Source organism: Thunnus albacares, chromosome 7, assembly GCF_914725855.1.
Source record: "Thunnus albacares chromosome 7, fThuAlb1.1, whole genome shotgun sequence".
Lineage (NCBI taxonomy): Eukaryota > Metazoa > Chordata > Actinopteri > Scombriformes > Scombridae > Thunnus > Thunnus albacares.
The window spans coordinates 14262679-14284652 of record NC_058112.1 but is presented as its reverse complement, the minus strand read 5'-3'; the positions used below and the strand labels follow the sequence as shown (position 1 = coordinate 14284652).

The 21974-nt window shown below is 42.3% G+C and overlaps 1 protein-coding gene across 1 annotated transcript in view; it reads right to left on the bottom strand.

Moving 5' to 3' along the window:
- LOC122986101 (zinc finger protein 469) overlaps window positions 1-21974 on the bottom strand; it is a 65394-nt gene that overhangs the window by 25396 nt on the left and 18024 nt on the right. Inside the window, exon 2 of the mRNA XM_044357189.1 lies at window positions 16547-16752. The gene's annotated coding sequence lies outside the window, so the exon portion shown is untranslated. The remainder of the gene's footprint in view (window positions 1-16546; window positions 16753-21974) is intronic.

Sequence of the window (21974 nt, the reverse complement as noted above, 5' to 3'; positions counted from 1 at the left end):
TGAGGCGGGAAGCTGGGCCAAGCCAAAGAGCGACCCCAAGAGAATGCTGTGTACTTTGGAATATTTTGTCTTATGGAAAATATACCGGCTCAAGAGCACTTAATAGTGTATGTAAAATTGACAAAGATAACACAACTTTTTCCTCCTGTGATAGGTTAACTTTTCAAAGAGAATATAGGATGAATGAGTATGATTTATTTCAAGTCTGTCAGACGCTGTTACACCTGAGGTCCAAAACTTACTAAAAGTGCAGCAAGGCACAAGGCAGAAGATTAAGAAATCCTCTAGATGCCAGGGAGAGTTCACACACTTTTCTGCTGACCTTAAAGATTCTACAAAAATACTCTCAGGGTATTGTTCTTCACTGGGACTGTAATTGTAGTTTTAACAGCATGTCTTAAGTGACAGCTGACTCCTTATCAAACTCATCTCTGCTTCACTCCATCTCTCTGAGTCATTGTAGGAGCTGGCAGATAAGGTCTGACTTGGGCACATCATTTGGATCCTCCTCCACTGCAGAAAAACAGTATATAATAGCTTGAGTAATCCTGTCTTCCATCACATGAATCATACTTTCCCTCTCCTTCCTATTTTTACAGCTGCTCGACAAATAGATCTGCTCAAACGCTTTACTCCTCGGTGACTGAGAAAGACAAGAAAGTGTTCAAGACTTGGTTTCTCACAGTCATTTTGCTTCCTCACATTCACTGCATAAACAACCACCAACGATCCCCTCTTGACCTTCAAATGCACGCAAGCATTCATGCCCATAAATGTATGTATGTGTGTGTGCATAATGCCATACACATACGCATTTCAGAAAAATCTTATCTGAGAAAGAGTAATGATTTACAGGCTCTTTCTACTTTGATTTAGCCAATTGACTTTAAACCGCAGGATGTGAAACTACAAGAATGTGATGCCTTATCATAGTGTCACAAAATCAACACTTGAAAAGCATTAAAGAAACACTTGTGTTGACAATGGTAAGTGGTTGCATCAGAGGCAAGACAAAATATGTGAGTCACTCACTACGCAACTGTGGGATTTCAAGAAATGACGGCCATTGACATCAGACATTAAGATAAATAAGGAAGTAAGATATACAAAAGCGGAAGATGGATTGAGTTTATGTTTTGAATTGGGAATTGCTGTTTATCTTCTTTTTTTAAAATTGTTTATAGATTTTACTGTACACCATTATAATTATATGTCACATTTCTGACAGCATGTACTCACAACCAATAACACAAATGAAATAACTATAGTCATTTTTACTGTACAGTTTGCCAGCTTTCTTTGTTTTCACAACTACGCACATCAATCAGACGAAAACATTTTCATTAGCACAGGCTGTGGTAAGGATAGCACACTGTAATTTATGTGTCAACCTCTGTACGCACGAAATGTGCAAGTGTTGCGCCCATGAGCAGCTCTGATGAATAAACCATTTGGTCAGGCTGTTGGAATCGGAAGCCCTGTCACAGTCCATTAAAAGGCTGAGACAGAGGGACAAGCTAGGGTCTGTAACCCCCGTGCCTTTGACCTCTCAGTTCAGCATTGTGGTCATAATGCTGCTTTCATGCAGCTCTACTAGAGACACTACTAGTCTGGGCTGTGGTCTGCTTTTGCCCTTTTGCCCTCACTTCAATTTGTCATGCCAGCATCGCGTGCCCAACCATTTGTGTTGGCACAGCCTGAATCTCTGGGCCAGCAGGAAAGCCATTAATCTAGGACTAGTGGGTCTTTAGGGGCCATGTGAGGACCATTGGTCACAAAAACACACCCTGATCTTAGTCAAAGATGCAGTCAGAAATAGGAGCCATAATTTAAGAAATATGTATAAATATTTGAATCTGTAGTAAATGCTAAATAAATAAGAACTGATCACGTGTAAAACATAATTACTTTACATGTCTTTGATTTTTATTTCCTGTTCTGGTTCCACTCACTGAAGACTGACTGACAAGGTCCGATGTTTTTAAATGTGCACTGGATAAACCTGCTTTTGCATCGAAGGGCTGCACATCACAGACATAACATAAATGGAGGGTTGTCATATCATGTCCTCTTCAACTGCAACAAAATGAATTTAAAGACTAAGAATTACATCAACTTCTTTTTGTTTTCACAAAAAGACACATTTAAAGTTCATGTACTGAAAACTATGTGGAGGAGTATGTACGCAACAGTTCCAGGAAAAGAATAACAAATGAACATATTCCCATCTGATTGGCAGTTTTACTCCAGAGAATATATTCTCTGCAGCCTTTATCCACCTCACTATCATGCATGCAGGCAGACGAGCGCAGGGCAATTAAAATGAAATATGAGGTCATAAAGTTCCGAGAGGATTTGAAATGTTAAAAGCTTTTACCAACCTCAGAGAGCAAAAAACTAAATCTCTGTTGTGGTGTTTTGAAGGGTCAGTGAAAACTAACTAGAGCTATGTAAATGGAAAATCTACCCAAGGACATTCTCTTATCTTACATTAGAATACCTTCCTTTCTATGGTGAGGTAGGCGACCGTCATTCCTTTAAACCAGCAGTGAACGCCAGCAGAGAATGTGTGAGGACAGTGCGTAATCATGACTACAGAGTCCTCACTTCAGCAGGTCTTGTGCATTTGGCTACAATCTAGGAGGAATTTATGAATGACGTTTGGTTGGTCAGGGGCTCAGTGTGGTTTGACTCTCTCCAACTTCTGCACAGACGCCCAGCTGATGTTCCATTGTTAAAAACAGAAAAAAGTAATGGTGGCTGGGGGTTAGTGCCCCAGCTTCAAGTGGGAAAAATGACATCAGAGTTGTAAAAAAGCACCCCAGATAAGGTATGTGACTTCAGTATATTTGTGTGACCTTGCTCTGAACTTGAAGAGTCCATATGCTGTTTATCAGCTATGCTGTGTAATTGCACCACTGTGATTGTGTTCTTGGCAACCAACGCTCTGCTTTTTATGTCGTCATATCTGAACAATATGTAATCGCTGGCAAATGCAGTGGGAGTGTGTGTATAAAAAGAAAGGGCCCAGAGGCTGCGGTGAGGATGACGGGATGTCTTTACCAGCCCCTGTTTAAGCTGGAATGTTGAAATCAAACAAGCTGAGAGTCAGGTCTTCACCGCAGGTTAAAGGGAGGGTGCTGCTACGTACAGTAGATTCACCATGTGATGAGCACAGTGAATCCACCTGGTAGAAACCGTGCCAGATTGGCTCCAAATCGTTCAGAAAGACAAAACCATGAGTGTGTGCAGTCTAGAAAATCTCCTACCCTTGGGCAGATGGATGTTAGTGAATAAAGCCAAAGATTGTTTAAGTTTCCAAGGGAGGATCTTAACATCCCAGAGACAGTGTCTAGTATTTTTAGAACCCGTTACCTTTGTTAAATGCTTCTCATAAGTCTTTGGCGCAATGCACCAAATCCCAGTCCCCACTGAAAACAAACCAACACTGTCCTGTTCCATTCATTTTCCTGGAAGTCAGGGGAAAAAGAACAAAGTAGCAGTAACAGAACTGAGGATGACACATCAGGCTGGGTGGCTGGCTGAACTGGTACAGTAGCGAGTTGTGACTCAGACTTTGAGACTGGAAATCAGGGAAGCATTTGAAGAATGGTCTCTATGTGGTGTGTGTTATTCACTGCTTGTGTGGTGAACCTCTGAGAGAAGGGCCATGCTACTGGGCCCTGTAAAAGCTCGTCTGTTATTCCACATTTCCAAGCACTAGGTGCTTTTATTGCTGCACCAAGACTCACAAAAGCCTTAGGGCCAAATAGGTATGTAATGGCACTGCATTGAGCCTGGCTGGCTGACTGGCGTGGTGAGCAGGAACAGCTGACAGCATAGGAGTCTGATCCACTCGGCACTCTCTAAAGTTTCACAAACTCATTCTCACTCTCTCAAAGATCCATCTGTCCCACATCTTTCCCAGCACTCTTCCTTCTTTGCCTTTTTTTGCCTTCACTCTGTCTCTGCCCTCCCACTTGTGCTCCATTTTCCATGTTAATCCCTCCCTCTTCTCTTGTCCCTTTTTCTTCCTTCTTTTTGTTTGGTCCTCTTCAGCACTTTGACTCTCTCTGTGGAGACAGACTTTTTTAACAAGCCTGCCCCAGTGGGCAGTAGACAGAGAGGGGAGGTTATTTTTAGATTGCACACAGATTAAAAGTGGAACGTTTTTCTTCATCCTTGTAAAGAGTCCTCTTCCCTCTCTCACAGTCTGTAATGGAGTTTAGCATCTCTGTGGGGGATCTTGTGTTACCTCCCCCGCACGCACTCTTCTCATCTCCTCCGCTAGACTCATCTACCCCCCCCCCCCAAACACCAACACACTCATCCTCTCCAAAAACTGACATCATTCGACAGACCAAACTCCTGTCTGTGGGAGCTGTTCTGTTCTGTCTGTACAGCACAAAATGGGTGAGTCTCAGCTTCTGACACAAATCAAGTAACGGGAGAAAAAAACAAGCTGTCAGAAAACACACATCTGCTACAGGAAAACAAGCCCAATACATCATTACATCCTCTGTGCAGTTCTCCTCACATGACCTTTTCATCAGCAACACTACCACGTTAGACTGATGGTTATACACACACACACACACACACACACACAAACATACACATGGTTAAAAGGGGGTTAAAAGAATAAATCACACAACTACATTAGGTATAATTAGGCTGGTGCTTTATCCAGGAGTCTGGGAGGTGACGGGTGAGCTTACTTCAGCATTTTCCTGTCTTGGACCAAAATCAGAGTCTGAATTTTTCCCCCTGTCTCTGCACATACACAAACACACACACACACACACTTCTCCCACCATGTGGATCACCTCATCTCTGGCTTGAACTGGTGAAGTGAGAGGGGGAGACATGGCCACCGGTTTTACTAGTCCCACTTCCAATGACCCATGCCTGGGTCTAAAGTCGGATACAGCTCCTGTTACTTTCCTTGAATATGGGCCCGTTCCTTTGAGAATACTCTGTTTTTAGGATTGCTGCTTTTTCCTCACCCTTAATTTAAAGGAGTTAGCTCTTAAGGAGCGGGTGATATTGCGTGGTAGAAGGCCTGGCAGGGACCAAGCAGGAAATCTTTCATTAAAATTCACTCAAGGTCCATCATGACTTCAGGCTCTCCGTTAGATATTAAATAAAAAGTGACACAAGAGCAGTTCTGTTGAAGGGTTTATACTGTAATGCCCTCCATCACAGCCAGACCAATCAGCCCTCAGAACTTCATTGAAAAGCAGCAGTGTAGATAAATCATAGAATACTAACGTTTCAGGCTTCTGATTGACAGCTGTGTTTGAAGTCCTCTGTGTGTGCTTGATCAAAGACTTTTTTTGTCCAACTTTCATGATATTCTCACCAGGGAACCAGAACAAAGAGCAAAGAGTGTGAGCTAGCTGTTGTAAAAGAAGAGTGAAAAATGAGGGGTGAAAGTGATAAAGACAAACCAAAGGAGAAAATGAAGTCTAATCCCAGAACCCTCTGGTGAGCTACAGCAACTCAAACCACTTCAAATTGCTTCTTCTCAAGCTTATTTTATTGATGCTTTGGGAGCTGCAGTCAGAAAACAAGGAACACATTTGGGCTAATTGTTGATCACACGTAAAAAATATCTATGTGGGATTACCAAAGCAGCTGCTTTACTGCTTTACCAAAACACTGCCATCCCCCCTCTTTCTTATTCTTCTATTCATCTCACTCACTAGGAAAATCATGGAAAACAAAATTTCAGCAATAATGGTGAATTTCTTCTGTGAAATAGAATAGCTGAGGCCAAGTGTATTATTTCATAAGCAGAATGCACATGAGTGCCTCTGGGAATATGAAGAGCCCTATGGCAGCTCTGGCTCTGACCCAGTCTTTGCTGTAGTTAGAGGGAAACCTGATAGTAATACTTCTGTCTCCCTTGCTGCTCTCTTCTCTGTCTGTCATTCTAGCCAATTGAGATGCCTGGATGTGCCAGTCTAGCATCTCACAGAGCCATGAGGATTTAAAAGGCCTGGACTGAGGTGGCTTTCACTGCAGCATCTGTCGCTTTCCCCTGAGCATCAGAGACTGTGGATCTATGTTTATGTCTGGAGACAAGAGAGGAAGAGTGACGGAGGTGGAAAGAAGACAGAAAAGGAGTTGTTCAGAAGTAGGGAGAGTTAAGAAGATGATATCAGTGCTCTGTGAGACAGTCTGGGGGATTCCCATGCCCCTCTCCCAGGTGTACGTATACCTGTGTCTACAAGACAACTACGCTCCTTAGATGTTTTTAATCTTCTCTAAAAGTGGCTGAGAGAAAGAGGCATTTGTGGTCCAGACGATTATTTGCCTATTAGGCTTTCTATTGTTAGCAGAAATCTGAAAGCCCAAGGTTTCCTTTTTCAGAACTGCAGCAGGAAAAGTGTTTCTGCTCCAGGGCTGCAGAGCATTTATGTTGTTAGCATACCTGGAGCGTTTCCTCCTGCAGAAAACATTCTCATTTAGTCCAGGGTCTCTGGGAATGATAGGCAGAAGTATTCCTTCAGTGGGCCTGGCTGCCACATACAACAGCTTGTGAAGTTGAAAAGTAAAAGACTTTAGAAGTACTTATTAAAAAAGTTTTAAAACAGTCTAGCTAAACCAACATAGTACTTAAATTCTGCAACTTTAACCTAAACCGCTACCACAAATATAGATCATAAGTAACACTGTAATATACTATACATTTGCAAGGCTCCTCTCTGTTTTACACCCATTCATACAGCTTCAGGAAACAAATTCCTGCAAAAAACACATGTACTCTGTATATTTGACATGCACAGCTATGGCATGATGACACTTTTGGAAGAATCTGGGCCATAGGATTCCAAAGTCAACACCCTTATGATAATGCTGTCAGCATGAGATGATTTAATACTGTGTTAACATGTAGCAGGACAGCCTTCCCAGGGCTACAAAAACACCACACAGCCCAACGCAGCACCAGCCCACTGCACCTCACACTGATGAGGCCATTGTTAGCCCTCTGTGACTGGAGCACTCCCATAATCTGTGTATACATCCGCCTCCCCAGCACACTATGTGTATCTGTTGTATTTACTTGTAATACCACTGTGTCTCACAGGGAGAAACTCTGTTAGTTTAGCCCAGCTGCACAAGCCCACTTACTTGATCTAGCCAAAGATGGATGCTTTTGAAAATCAGCCCTGTGAAACAAGTCAAGATTTCCTACAAGCTATTGAGCAAAGTGAGACTATGCAGTTAGAAATGATATACATCACGTGGGTCATTTGCAGTCCTGACCTAAGGGAGAACCTGGAGGGCTAATATATATTGGAGACACGCTTATCTCTGGTATCAGTGATCATTTTAGGCCTCAGTTGCTGTGTAGGAGCTGATAGCATCTCACAGACTGTCAATCTCATGTCTGACATCAGATGGAGGGTAAAACAGATTGGCACATGAAGCCACACTCTTTGAGCTCCCTGCTGCTTTAACCTCTCCCATCTGCATCAGCAGTCACACATGGTCCACATAAGAAATCTCTTTCTTCTCTGTGGCAGTTTAGGGCTACATGCAAACATGGAAATGAGACATACACTACTATGCTGAGGCTGAATCTTGAGGGGTGGGCACTGACTTTCTAATGCAGAGATATAACCAACTGATAGCCATGAGAAACCACAAGCGGCCATTTAAACAAAAACACATGTAGGTGTGTGCATGCATGGCTGCACACACACACACACACACACACACATACAGATAAACAAACCCACACGCAAACAAGTATAAATACTCTCACACACACATACACACATTCAGTCAGTCAGCTGTGTTGATGAAGATGACCATTCTGTATAGTCCAAAAGGTCAAATGAGTTCAGTAAGAGTAAAGGATGCTACACAAAAATAAGACTGCTACCACTGTGACAGGAAGCCTAACTCTGCCTCCCGGGCTGTTTTTATGTTTAAATGAGACTTTTTTCCTGGATAGATAGATTTCCTGTTTTTGTGATCAGTGAAACATTTATTTATGGCTTGGCAAATGTTCCATGTCCACTGACGAAGAGAGGTAAATTTACATGAATGAAGTGATTTAGTGTTTCCCTTTTAGATCCCTTTAGATTTATAATATTCCCAAATATATAAGCCAAAGAACAATCTGGGATACAAACAACAAAATTGAATAATAAAAAAAAGAAGCAAGCAAATTAAAGGTACAATTCAACTAGTCTGACACTCCCCTCAAATGACAATGTTTAACTTTAATTTATACTGGAGTTTGTCATTACTCCACCCCGTCACTTCACCCATCTGTCCTCCCATTTCTACAACCCAGCCACCTGTTTTTGCCCAATAAAAAGTGAGAGTATTACCCTTGAAAAGTGAGTGTTTAGCACTTGAAGAGTTTGTGTGAACAAACCGCAACTTTTCCTCACTGTGGGACAGAATATTCAGACCAGCAGCACTTTGTATTTTTCCTGCAACTTTCCTGCAGCAGCACAAATACATCTTAATCCACTCTCAAGTGATAAGAAATGGACAAATGTGAAGGGATTACAGACACTCAAAAGCTTTTTAAGGAGATACGGGCTGATGTAGATGAAGAAAGAGATTACAAAATTTCAGTGGAGCTCCTGGCTCCAATTGATGAAATATTTATCAGTCTATTATTTTGCCAAATATAAATAAATCCATAATTTGCTTTCAGAATTAAGAACTGATTGTATGAGCTAGCATTCCTATGCAGTGTTAGTTTACATGTCAATCTCAGTTTGTGAATGTATATGTATGCGTATATTAATTGGTTTTAGTGTGAGGGTGGCAGGCGAAGATTCTTTAAGTTGAGCGAGTTCACACACATACATACACAACCCCCCCCCCCTTCCCTAAAACAGACTCTGTGAATGTTTGGCTGTGCCAGCTGTGTGAGTTTGAAGCTGGGTGTGGGGTGTATACAGCTGTCTGACAGACTGCATGGTGTGTATACACATACTCATAAACAGAATCTGCAGCGGAAGCACTGATCACCTAGATGTGCTTGACCTTATGACCCCAAGCTGAATTGTTATGCTTTCACTATGTGTAATACTTGGCCCATTCGGCTGGAAGAATGTCTGGGCGCCACACTGGACCACAGCCAGAGAGACTGTTTGTGTGTGTGAGCGTGTATGTGAGAAAGGATACATGTTCTAGAGAATTCTCCTGATTTGATCTTTATTGTTTATGATCTTGTATGGATGTAAATATAAATTACCCAAAAGTGTGTTTGCGTGTCTGTGCATGCAAGTCTGTTAACATGACTGCGTCCAAGTTTTTGATGTTGACCACAGTGGCATTACACTATAGTGAACTTTAAGCTGAGGGAGAGAGAGAGAGACCCACAAAGACCCACATTTTTTTGTCAAAAACATCTGCATTTATATATAACTCCTCTCAAAATGAAATACAAGAACAGAATTATATGTGTGCTGCAAAAGTGGGAAAACTCAATCCACATTGCCAGGAGCTCCTTAAATATCCAAAAATCCAGCACATAAAACAACAAAAGCTACAACCAAAACACCTGAAAATACAAATGAGCAGCTCACCTGGATTTTCAGGGTCACCATACCATACAGGTGAGACAAGCGATGCTTTTAAAAACAGTCAAAACCCTGTTTTCTTAGGATGACAGCTTTATATTCAAAGATCTATACCTTTAAAACTCCGGTGGCTGAGTGTCTTGGAGCAACAATGCTTTTGAAAAGCGAATGCTTGAAAGGCTAAGCATTGTCAGGATGTGGACCTTTCACACAGATGCACTGTAAAGTGGGTCACTGAGAGGCCATATATACTGTAGAGAGAGACTGTCTGATGACTTTATTATCCACAATGCCGTTTTCCCTTCCTCTGTGTCTGTAGGTGTGTGAGTATGTGTGTATGACTGAATGGAAATACTAACTTCATGTCATTCCAGCTTTCAACTCCTGAAAGGGCCAAGAAGTCACTGTGAACTCCTTGAGAAAACACTTTGAAGCAAGGAGGGGCTGAGGGATGAAGATCTAGCAAACATGCCCGTTTGAACCGGAAATATTCAGCGGGGTTAGAGCTTATGGCTGTTTGAACCAGGGACACTAGAGAGGACCTGGCAAATATATGTGTGTTTGAAGGCCAAACAGTGTTGAAGGCAGAGCTCCCATGGGGAATCTGACAGTGGAACCTGATAGTCAGCTGCTGCTGATTCTCCACTATGCTAACAGTTTAAAGAAGAGGGCACAATAAGCTCAGTCATCGAGGAAAAGATCCCTCAATGAAGAAAAGGTGCCATTCCTGACTCCCCTACAGCTGGAACACAGCGGATTTAAAGCAGTGTAGAATACCCTGTACACTTAAAGTACAAACTCAAATCCCACACACCGAGAGACACAGAGAGAGAAAGAGATTCATTATCCCATTCTTCAATGGCATGAGGTGCCAGGTTCATTGACTGACAGAGCCAATTAGAGAGGCATGAAAGTTTAGGCAGCATGTGACTGTTCTGACCCATAAAAAACCTGTCATGTTTGTTGGTTCAATTGAGGGCATCATCTTTTCATTTCATTGAACTACAATATCAAGTTTTACTCAGTTGTACCATAAACAGCCAAAACACTGCTTCAAATAAAACCCGGTATTGTTTCTTCATATCAGTGGAAGATTATTTCAAATAATTGTGAAACTGATTTAACTTCAGTAAACCTAGTACTTAAAGTGATGTGAGATAAAAACAAAAAAATCCATCTTTCTTACTCGTGAAAAGTGGTGCCTCCTCTCTGAACCTTTCCAAAATGACATGTCTGTCAACACTTAAAATGAATGTGGTCATCTGTCCATGACACAGATTGCTATGCCATGGATGACAGTCATCAGTAGTCCTACACATGAGCTTTGAAGTGAGACCACAGTGCACTCCTTTCCACCCAGTTCTCATGGCTTTTCCCTTTAAATAGAGCATGACATCAGACTCTGCACAGGTCTACCGGCCCAAGCCCAAAACAAATGTGTCTAAACAATGCCACATCTGGAGCGAAACGCAAGGAGTGAGAGGGGAAGAGCAGGAATGAAGCGGAAAAGGGGTTGAAAAAGGGAAAGCGGTCCTAAAGCTGTTTAGCTCTAGGACCCTGGCCAAGGTGTCTGGGGATGTGCCTGAGCTATAATTTACTGGTGATTCCCCTTGCTGCCCTACCCCCGAAGACCTGATGTCATTATAGTGGATTCAAACATCAGACAGAGTGAGAGAAGTTGATGCACTACTACCTTTCTATGTGTCATACAGTGATGTCTCTTCTTGTAGATTGTAATCTCAGTATCTTGGAAAATCAACTTAAGGCCACCAATACTGACTAATACCAAACAACCTTAACAGACAACATCCAATCACTGCTTATGCAGTGGTAACCCATGTTTAACACCTCATAATCTCTACGGCCTGAAAAATTCTAAAGAGGTTATGAAAGAACAGCTTTTTCTTGTTTTATTTGGCTCATTCTTCTGACTTTTCTGTGCAGATACAGGGGGAGGTCTTCAGAAAAGTCTTCTCAGGCAGCCTGTTCTTGTTGTCACTGTCAGAAGCAATCAGAGCTGCTGGGTCTGCATTCATGCAGCAGAAGGAGCAGAGGAGCAAGGAAAATATTCAGGCCAATTTTCTGCCTGTTGGATAAAGTGTCTAATAAACACATGATGGCGGATCCAACGGTTATTTGTCAGTAGAAAGAAAGTGTACCGCCTACAATCTGACACAGATACTTGGACTTATTGTCAAGAATGCAAAAAATGCATTCAACAATACGCAAACATGCATATGCACATGCACACAGTTACACATATGCACATCAGTCTGCGCCGGTGAGTAGATTTGTGTAGGAGCTCAGGAGGCCCTTTAGATTGAAGGTGTGACCTGACAAACAGAGACGTACGGTAGGATGGAAAATATGCTGAATGTGTCGTGTTTGAAGAAGTGGACACAGATAGGGAGGAGAGGAAGGAGGTGGGGAAAGAGCTGAAATAATGGAACCTGAGGGACTCTCTCCTCTCCTGTTAGTCATGTGTTTTACATCAGCACCGCGCTGAGTCTACTCAGCTTTCCAATGCTAGGTGTGGGCAAACTTGGGGGTCACCATCAGCTGGAAAGGGCAGCAGAGAGTATGGAGGAGGAAGGTACAGATAACTCTCGTAGCATTTTAAAGGCTCTTTAAAGTGGCGTCAGATGAGACCATTTATACTGTAAGTAAACACACACTCAGGCAGCTGCATGGCTGAGAAGAGAGTGATGGTGACTTGCATAGCCGGACACGCAGTTGAACTCAGTGACACAAGGTCCTAGTGACAAAACTTTATCTGTACTATAGATTTTATACAATGAAATGAGCAAAAGTGCCAGATGTACATTACAGAAAATGCAAGAAAAAAGGAGGACAAAAGGAAAATACTGAGGTATTATAACAAATGCAAATTTTGTCACTGAAAGCACATAAACATTTACTGCGTGTATCTACAGCAGACTGCAATTGGAGCTGAGTAAGAATAAGTTAATCATGCTGCCATACCTTCAATATCTTCCCCCTGAACAATGAGAAATATGTTATCTACACAAGATGTACTGTATGGAGATATTTCCCTCAGCTCAAACAAAAAGTTATTTATATGATTCATACCACAATTTATTTTACTGCACCAACTAGACTATTGCTCATTAATGTTTGAGGCAAAAGCCATGATCCAAATATAAACAGAACAGTAGCCTCATTACCAAAATTCAAAACATATGACCTGCTATCATTTTTACTGACTGACAGGACTCACACACAGCGAGATGCTGTTTCAAGTTTGTTCACATTGGTAACAGGTCTATATTTTCAGTTATGATCAAATGACAAACACATAACATGTTGTTTTTTAATCATGAAAGCAACTCTTCAATTATGTACTTAAATTAAACTGAAAATTACACAGTCAAAGAAAGGAAGGACATCCTTTGTTTTACCATCATCTAACTCCAAGGTTCTCAAAGTTCTGGTTCCTGGGGAGCACATCATGCATCCCTTTGCAGTGGTAGAGACTAGCGTGTGTTTCCCAGGGGGAATATCTCTGTTGATGCCAGCTTTGGTTGCAAAGCATTATGGGTGGTGGCAGTAAAATTTTAAGGAACTCCACCACATTCATTAAAATAGTGTTAGTGGCACTGTATTGACAGTTTATTGGAGTCACAGTTTTTTGCTTTGATAATTCAATAGTGAGTCTGACAATGAGCTAAAATTACAGCCTCTTGTGGACAATTAAACCAAGAAAGACTAGTTTATATGTCCAAATAACTGCTGAGAAAAAGAGAAAAATGAAATGATTTACCACATCAGGGAATAATGAATAGATTATGATTACCTGAGTAGACATTTATGTATATATACTGTATGTGTAAAAGTGTTCATATATAAAGTATATAAGTATATCTCTGTACTTGCTAAGTGCTTGAAATATGACATTTGTACATTTGTCTGAGTCTAGATTAGCAAAGCAATGAGTGTTGCTGTGGCACAGTGCTGTGTATCAAGCAAAGGCTACAGTATGCTTCAATACTTTTTACTCATCATCTCCTGTATATATATATATATAGATAGATAGATATGTAATATATCTCAACCAGTTATTTATTTTAATCACCATAATGCTGGTGATTAAGGGCAGATTAAACCGCTAACATGAACGTTTTCTTCTGAAGTTGAGGTAACTGTTCAGCTTTCACTGTTGATGTCTAATGAAAGTCAGCTCAGCCCTGTCAGCAGTGAGACAGAGAGGTCAGAAGTCATGACCCTGTCACTCGACGTGGGAATCAAGGGATGAATAAACTCCACAGTGTTATGTAACCTAAGCGACTGGTCTGGACGGTACCTGCTGAGCTGATAATAAACTCACCTTACAGCTATTGTCATTCCCCTTCAGCACTGGATATAATACTTAGATTGAGTAGTCTCATAGTTAGAGTATCTGGTTGAGAGATTATGATTAATAGTCTTTAATAAGGATTTAATGGAAATGCAAATGTAGATCAATCATAAAAAGAAGGGCTAACACACCTCCTGAGGTTATCTTTCTTTTAATACTGCAGTCTGGCAACACTCTGAGATTACAGTGAAGTCATCTTTCCTGCATGTATTTTGACCACAAGATCCCAGTGGATGTTTCCTTAGAAGAATTGCTTTAACTAAGACCTAGTGTTTCATGTGTTGATCTTTCCATATTTCTCTCTCCCGTAATCATGCATGAGTGCAGCAGCAGTGGAAGAGTAGGAGTGGTGGGGCTGTCAGGGAGTCTAGAGTTACATTAACAGGCAGTGTGAAAGCTGGGGGTGGTAGCTGGGTCAGGGGTCATGGTGCCCTGACAAACAAATGAGCCACCCAGTGAGGGAGTCAACAAGAGATGCTTTCCCCTGCAGTCCAGAGAGCCATAGCAACAGCAGCTGCTGGCAAACATGTGTGTGACAAATGTGCCATCTGATCCAATGACAGAGTCTCAATCATCACCATATGGGATTGCCACACAAACATGTCACACAAACACAGCAGAGAGGGTGGGAGAGAGACTGCAGGGGGTGAAGAGCGACAGAGGATGTGGAAGCAGCAGACACAATAAAACATAATGAGGCAGATATTAATATATGTCAAGTATTGTTCATGCTGTAATATAGAATGAATTACCCTCAAGGCTCACTGGTGGTCTGATTACACTACAGACACTCTCACAGCTGAACTAACTGCTCCACTAGGGTTAACTGTTATGATGACTCCCTGTTGGGAAAATCATGGGAGAGAAGCTGCTGTTGACTGGACTGCAATCAAGCAGGTTTTACGGTGGGTTCTTCTGTTGCCGTTTGGGATTTAATGACCAGCAAACAGTCTCATGATGGCCTCCCTCTGCCACTCAATCCTGCTAAAATCCCCTTTTATACACACTGTCCTGACTAACAGACCAGATGAAGCCAAACTGCAAATACACACATTTACACAGCACTGCCTTATTCCGGGTTCTGGAGGAACCCAGAAGAAATTTTATACATTTTTCTGTGTCTCCTGATGTTTCCCCTGTATTTGCTTCCAAATCGACATTATATAGTATCCACAATTCCTTCAGTCCGTCCTTTTGATTTCCGACACTTTTATTACATATTTTTATTTGCCTTAGCCTTCTGTCTGTCCCCTATCTCATGCTCTTTTTGTATTTTCCTCCCTCTCTCTCTTTCTCTCCCCCTCTCCAGCTCTGGAAAGTACATTCGCACAGTTCAACAGTGACACAAGGACCGTCTCCTTCATGGCAGACCATGCTTGTGTTTTTTCAATTAAGCCGGGCTCCTGTACACTATTCATTTGGGAAACCATAATTCTCATGGCCCAGCAGAAACTAATGGAAAGTCGCTTAGGTTTTTTTTTCCGGGAGAGGTATCGGAAAGACCCGCTCTCTAGAAGCGTGTCAGACAACTGTAGTGCCGATAGAAAGCAAAACCATGGAATACTGTCTATGAGAATAGCGGAGGTGTTGATAGGGGGTCAAGGCCTCACCAAGGGGTATCAGGGTGCAAGAACTTATAGGGTGAATGGGGGCAGGAAGGAGGTGAGTGAAAGAATACAGATGGATGGATTTCCAAGGGAATGTGGATGAAAGTGAGTGAGTCGCAGGCCGGATCTGAATTGCCCAGCGGGGAGGAGGACAGATCCACTGAAATCACATCAAAGCCTAGTGTCACTGTGCTGCAGATGAGTACAGACTGTCTCCTGTCCCTTTTATTTACAGAGATGAGCCCCAATAGCCTGTTGCGTCCATCTGCCTTAAACAGCTATCAAAAGTGCAAATAAACATCTCTACACGTGCACACACATAGTAAAAGTGAAGTAACACAGCCCTGTACAAAAGTTAACAGCTCATTTAAAATTAGAGGTTATGACTGTATATTACATTAGAACTAGCCCAGACCAGCACAGTAACACTTCATAAAGATCAACACAGTGACATTAAATTTACCTGACAACTAAAGCAATTCTGAAAAAAAACATCACCATCACAGAATATTCACTTCCAGTCGACCTTTACTGAAATTCCCATCTCATAACTGATGTCTCATCTTTCTTTCCAGAACTTCTCAGCCCCAGTCTGACCCTCTTCCTTGCCTGACCAGTAGGAGTCATTTATCACCATTAGCATAAACCTTTCAGTAAATGCTGACTCAGTCTGCTTTCATACATAAACAGTGTAGAAAATGTTCAAATACACAGACAAATATAGTGTATTCGTGTGTGCACGCTAATGCATGCACAAACACGCGCCTACCTACTATCGCACACACTGAATGTGCACACACACACACAAACACACTCACACACATGCACATTAAAAGTGGGAGGGACCTGAGCCGGACAGCCCCCTTGACACCCCAACCCCCCCCACCCCCCTCCACCCCCCCACCACCACCACAACAATCAACAGAGACAGACAGACAGTAAAGGAGAGCAGTGAGAGAGAGACAGGCAGGAGCAGCACACGAGGAAGAGACAGTCTGAAGTCTTACCTCAAGAGAAGTGCAGTGGAGCCGACACAAGGGAAAGCCTCATGACTGTAGCGGTCTCTCTGTCTCAGTCTCTTTTTATCTCTCAGCTGTGGAGACGGCCGCTGAGACGCACAGGCAGCGCAGCGCAGAGCGCTCGGCACACTTTACAGGCAGAGAAAGCAGTGGAGCCGCGCAGAGCCTGGGCCCGTCCACTCACACTCTGCCTTCTGAGGATGAAAAGAGAAGACTTCATTACCAGCTGCAGACCACGCCTCCACCCCTCCACTCTCCCTCCTCCTAAGCCCTCTTTTCCCCCCCTCCCTCCCTCCTTCACTACCTCCCCGCTTCCCTTCCACACTCTCAGCCAGTAGCACGCTCCAGGGCCTGTCCCAGCCAAGAGAGTGGGAGCAGACTGCCAAAGAAAACCTCCCATCCCACCGCCTGCCAGCACTGTGCAGTGCAGAGAGAGAGAGGGACAGAGAGAGATGAGGAAGGAGATGGAGAGACAGAGAGATGGCATATAGCATATGGTTTGAATCCACAAACTGTTATTTGTTTGTTTTGAAATTTTACATTAACTGCACTCCCCCAGAATTGTTTGAGCTTAACAGTTTTGCCAGGAAAGCGCTTGAAAATGCAATGGGGAAGGATAAAGTGTCTGTGTGTGTGTGTGTGTGTGTGTGTGTGTGTGTGTGTGTGTGTGTGTGTGTGTGTGTGTGTGTGTGTGTGAGGTGGGGGGTAGGAGGGGCTGTTAAATGAGTATGAAGTAAAACGAAGAAGGAAAACAGAAGGAGGAGAATTAAATTTGGACCAAGTGCAGAGTGTGAGGCAGTGGGGATTCACTTGAGTGAGAGAGAGGGGGAGAGAGACAGAGGGAAGGACACAGACAGGCAGGCAGACGGAAAGAAAAACATAGACACACTCAGAGAGAGACATAGAGCAAGACGGGTGATCAATTTGACAGTTTTAGGGAGAAAAGTAAAAAGAGAAGAGACACATTTAAGCAGGAGTTGTTTGGACGTTCTAATTAAGACTTACTGTAAGAAAGATCACATCAAAAGACTTGCTCAAGAAAAGACATGTGTGTGTGTGTGTGTGTGTGTGTGTGTGTGCTGGGTTCTAGGGGGTGGGGACAATGTCTGTCTCTGTGTGTTTGTGTGTCTATAAACCTGTCTCTAAGTCTCACTAACGCTTGGCAAACTGCTCATATCGTCAACACCCAAAATAAGGATGACAGTTTTTGTCCATCTTCAGACTGCCTTTCCCCTCCTTCTCATCCTCTCTGCCTTTTCTTCTTATGCCAAAGTGAACTCTCTCCCCATCAGACGGGGAAAATAGGCCTAAAAGCACTAGCTGTTTACTGTCTATAATTATGAGGGGCTGGGTACACTCAACCAAGGCAAGTACTGCACCCTGCCCCCAGTGCCACCACACACAAACCTAGCTCTACCAAGTCTGCCAGTTTAAACCAGGCCATGGCACAGAAATAGAGGTGTAAAGTGAAAAAAAGAAGAGTAAAAATGGTGCAGCTTAAAGTTTTTGAACTATTTGTAATAAAGAAACATGTTGGCAAAGATGAATTCACCTAACTTTTGGAAAAAAGCAGGAGCAACACAGTATTATCGAAACAACTTGCAAATATGGGTTCGTTGAAAGTCATAATGTGCTGTAGGTTGTTGACATGCAATGCCAAAAGATTGCTTAAAGTAATGATTTCCGTAGAATCTGGGAGAGCTTATTTTCTGAAAAAGCAGATGAGGTCAAGCTCCAGTGCACTGCATGACACAAATGCCTTGATTCTGCTGAAAATTAGCAAGAGACACATTACATTGCTTCACTACATCCCCCCAGACCACCACTCAATGTTGTGCCCTGTTTTAAGTACTTCCACATTGACTTAAAATAAAGTAATACAAGTCCAACATACAGAGGCACTAACTTGATTCCTCAACAAGAATAAGCAGAAGAACTTCAATATTAACATTAGGAGGGTTGCAAGAAAAAGCTTTAAACAATTCAAAAGATCACAGAGAAGAACAGAAGGACAAAAAAGTCAGCATGATGTAATATAAAAAGGGAGCAAATTTTTTTTAGCAGCACTCGATGAGCTAAGCAGGGATTACACAGATCTCTGGCGATCTCCTGCACTAACATTACCACCTGTGGCATAATGGTGTCAAATTTACACAGGTCCACAAAACAGTACTTAAGGTTATGGGCTGCCTTCATTGTAGGCTGTGAAATCCCTGGCCTGGGGTTGGGGTTTGAGACAGTTGGAGTGGGTTGGTAGAGGGATGAGAGAAAAGGGGAGACAAACTCATTTCAGTGCACTTTTATTGCTAAGAAACAGTAATCCTCCAAAACCAGAGACACGGACAGCCCGTCTGTGGTGTTTCATGTCTTTAATCTGGGGCTTTAGTGACAGATAAAGCACTAATCCAACATCTGAAAGCCATTGTTTGTTTACTGTCGACTATATAATTAAAATATTTTCATTACCATAACAATAGTAAATAGATATAAATAGCACAAAGCGGCCATATAATAAGTTAAATTAGAACAATAATGACAGGCTGTCAGTCACACTTTGCAGCAGAAAGATGTGATTGTGTTTCAGGATCTAAAACTGGCATTTAGGACTAAAGTGGAATTTACTAAAAGGACACAATATTCTGTTTAGCCACTAGGGGCTGAGTTGAGCTGTAATGTACATACAGTCCATTTACAGACAGGGATGAGTCAAAGTTTGGCAGTAACCACTTTAAACAACATCTTGGTAAGCCTGTTGGGTTTCTGTTTTTTGGAGGATGAACCTTTGTGCCTCTTGATTTGATAACAAAGGGAAGTGGTTCTTTTCAAAGAGCATGTCATCATTTATTCCAGGCGTTCATTTGATAAAGTGCAGCACACTTAGAGTGCAGTCATTAAGATGATAAAAATCATTATCTTTTCTGTTGACTCCTGTTAGCGCAAACTGAATTCAGTCCAAACGAACACAGTCATGCGTGCCTGCCACATGTTGCTTGGTTCAAAAATCCACTCATTACAAGCAACAGATTGGGGTGAGAGCTCTTAAAGCCTGAAAGAGAGAGCTGTGTCCTGTCAGAAAACCTCAATTGTTTCCCTGATCGCATATGAAAGCACTGATTATGACATACTGATTAAAAAGGACAACAATAAATATCAGATTAAGGGGATACTTGGATGACTAGCTTAACACCACTTGGTTGAACAGAGCAGGCTAGAGGAAGAGCAACACTGTCATCTCACAGGAACTTCAGGTAACAGAAAAGCCAAAAACAAGAAGCCCAGAGGAAAAAGTCTGACTCTCAGGCATTGCACAGAGATGGCAAAACACCAAGTTGGGATGGGCCAAAAGGGAGTACTATATTAAAGTACAGAATGAAACCCCTTGACGCCAATAACTGCAAAAATAGTTGTGGTATGATCACATATGCATGCAAGGGAACTAAACTTGATAAATGGAACAAGAACATACAATAGATTTTAAGTTTATGAAGTTCATCATAGACAACTTGCCTTTGGAAGGCAGCTGGGATCATATTAGACTTTAGAATTCAATCTTAGGTTGTTGTGAAATTCAAATTTCACTCTTAACAACCTGAATTGAAAGCAGAGTTGAAGGAGATGGAAAGAGAGGGGGCTTTCTGTGATCTTAACACAGAAAACCTTTGTGAGATGTATCAAAGTGAGGGAGCCTAAGTTCGACTCCTTAACAGTTCCAAGCTGAATATGGAGATTGTTTAAACCCAGACGTGGGTCCTGTGCATATCAGGACACCAGTGGCTTGTATTATACTAGTCTAAACAAGTATTTTTAGTTCATATAGGGCATTAAAAAATGTTTTATACTGTAACCTTAAACTAAATGGACTCTCTCTCTTTCTGGAGGAGAAAAAAATTTAAAAAAATAAAACACCAACGTGTTTTGATCTTTGAGTATTTTAACCTCCCCTCAGGGAGAAACACTTGGGTCAAAAAAACTTATTAAACTGTGACCTTTTGCAGGCAATGTGCAGGCAGACATGTATTGAGCTTCTGTACAGTTACTGCTAAATATATTTCCATAAAGCTAAATATAGCAATAGGACGATCTTGCTAACATTCACCTAATTTTAAACAGTATAGCTCTATTTTCTTCTGAAAAAAAATACAGGGAAACAACATTTAGGAACCAGTTCTGGCTCTCAAAGAGAGAAAGGATGAATCAGTGTAGTCATGGCAGGATGACAGTGGAGTCAAGTGTCCTACCCTGGCTGTGTGCCAGTACAGTCAGTGCACTCACAGTCATTAATGTGTGTTGACCAGCACTGCTTCTTGAGCAAGACTTCACAATGAAGTATCTTTGTCTCTAAAAAAAAAATAGATCAAGCCTAAAGTCTACATTTTATACAATAATTACAACAGCTTGACATGCCTGTAGCTTCTTGGCATGGTAATAGAGCCTGTAAAGTACAATAAGTCTACTGTTTTTCTTCATTTTAAAATGATATCTGCAACCTGATTTTGCCACAGTGGGAGCGTAGATGGACCAGGGTCATTCCAGGTCATGTTGCTGACACACCCAGAGCCCCAATGAAAGGCCTCCCCTTCGCCGCCAATGCCAAAGCTCCTGTAACTCTCAATTAAGGGTACTGAGGGCAATTACATTTGGTGATATATTCCATGACTCATTGACTGCTACACACCTTAAGTGTCCAATAAAAGCAATTATATTGAGAATATACAGCAAGAATATACAATGTGTTACAAACACAAGGAGCAGTTCTGTGTGTGTATTCTGTGTTTGTGCACAGTTGCAGTTTGTGCATTTAGACAAGAAAGAGCCTCAGAAAAATGAGTCTGTGGGTTCGACTCAGACACAGATGATGGTGGCTAACCAAAATGTCTAACACATCCATTCTCTCCGCAGTTTTTGGGCTCCGGGGCTGCCGGGCTGAGTGGCCAGCCTTAGCTCTGGGAATTTCACACCTTCAATGGCCATGACCAGCAACGGGCAGAGCCCATCACACCCTGGTGTGCCATTTCTGACCCAGAGAGCCCAGCGGCCACGAACACATGCTCTCCCCCAGGGCAAACACGGGGCACCCCGGCCAGTGTAGACTTAACAGCTTGGCGATGTGTACTCGCCCCGCCATGTGGACCAGGAGTGATGATGTTCCCAGGAAGAAAAAGTCTGGGGGTTTAGGCTGGGGGGAGGTGGGGTGGAATTGGGGAGGTTAGAGGTGAAAGAGGAAGAGTTGAAGCAAGGGGAAAAGGCCCATGCTAAGTGCCTCGAGTTCATGGAAGTGAAAAGTCTTCAGCTGCAAAACTGTTTTCCTCTCCTACAAAATCACCAGATAAAAACACGGATGATTGAGTGATTCAGTGACAATGTTTGCTTCTACAATATCTGTGCATGGCAACTACGGTAGTTACGGTTAGGGAAA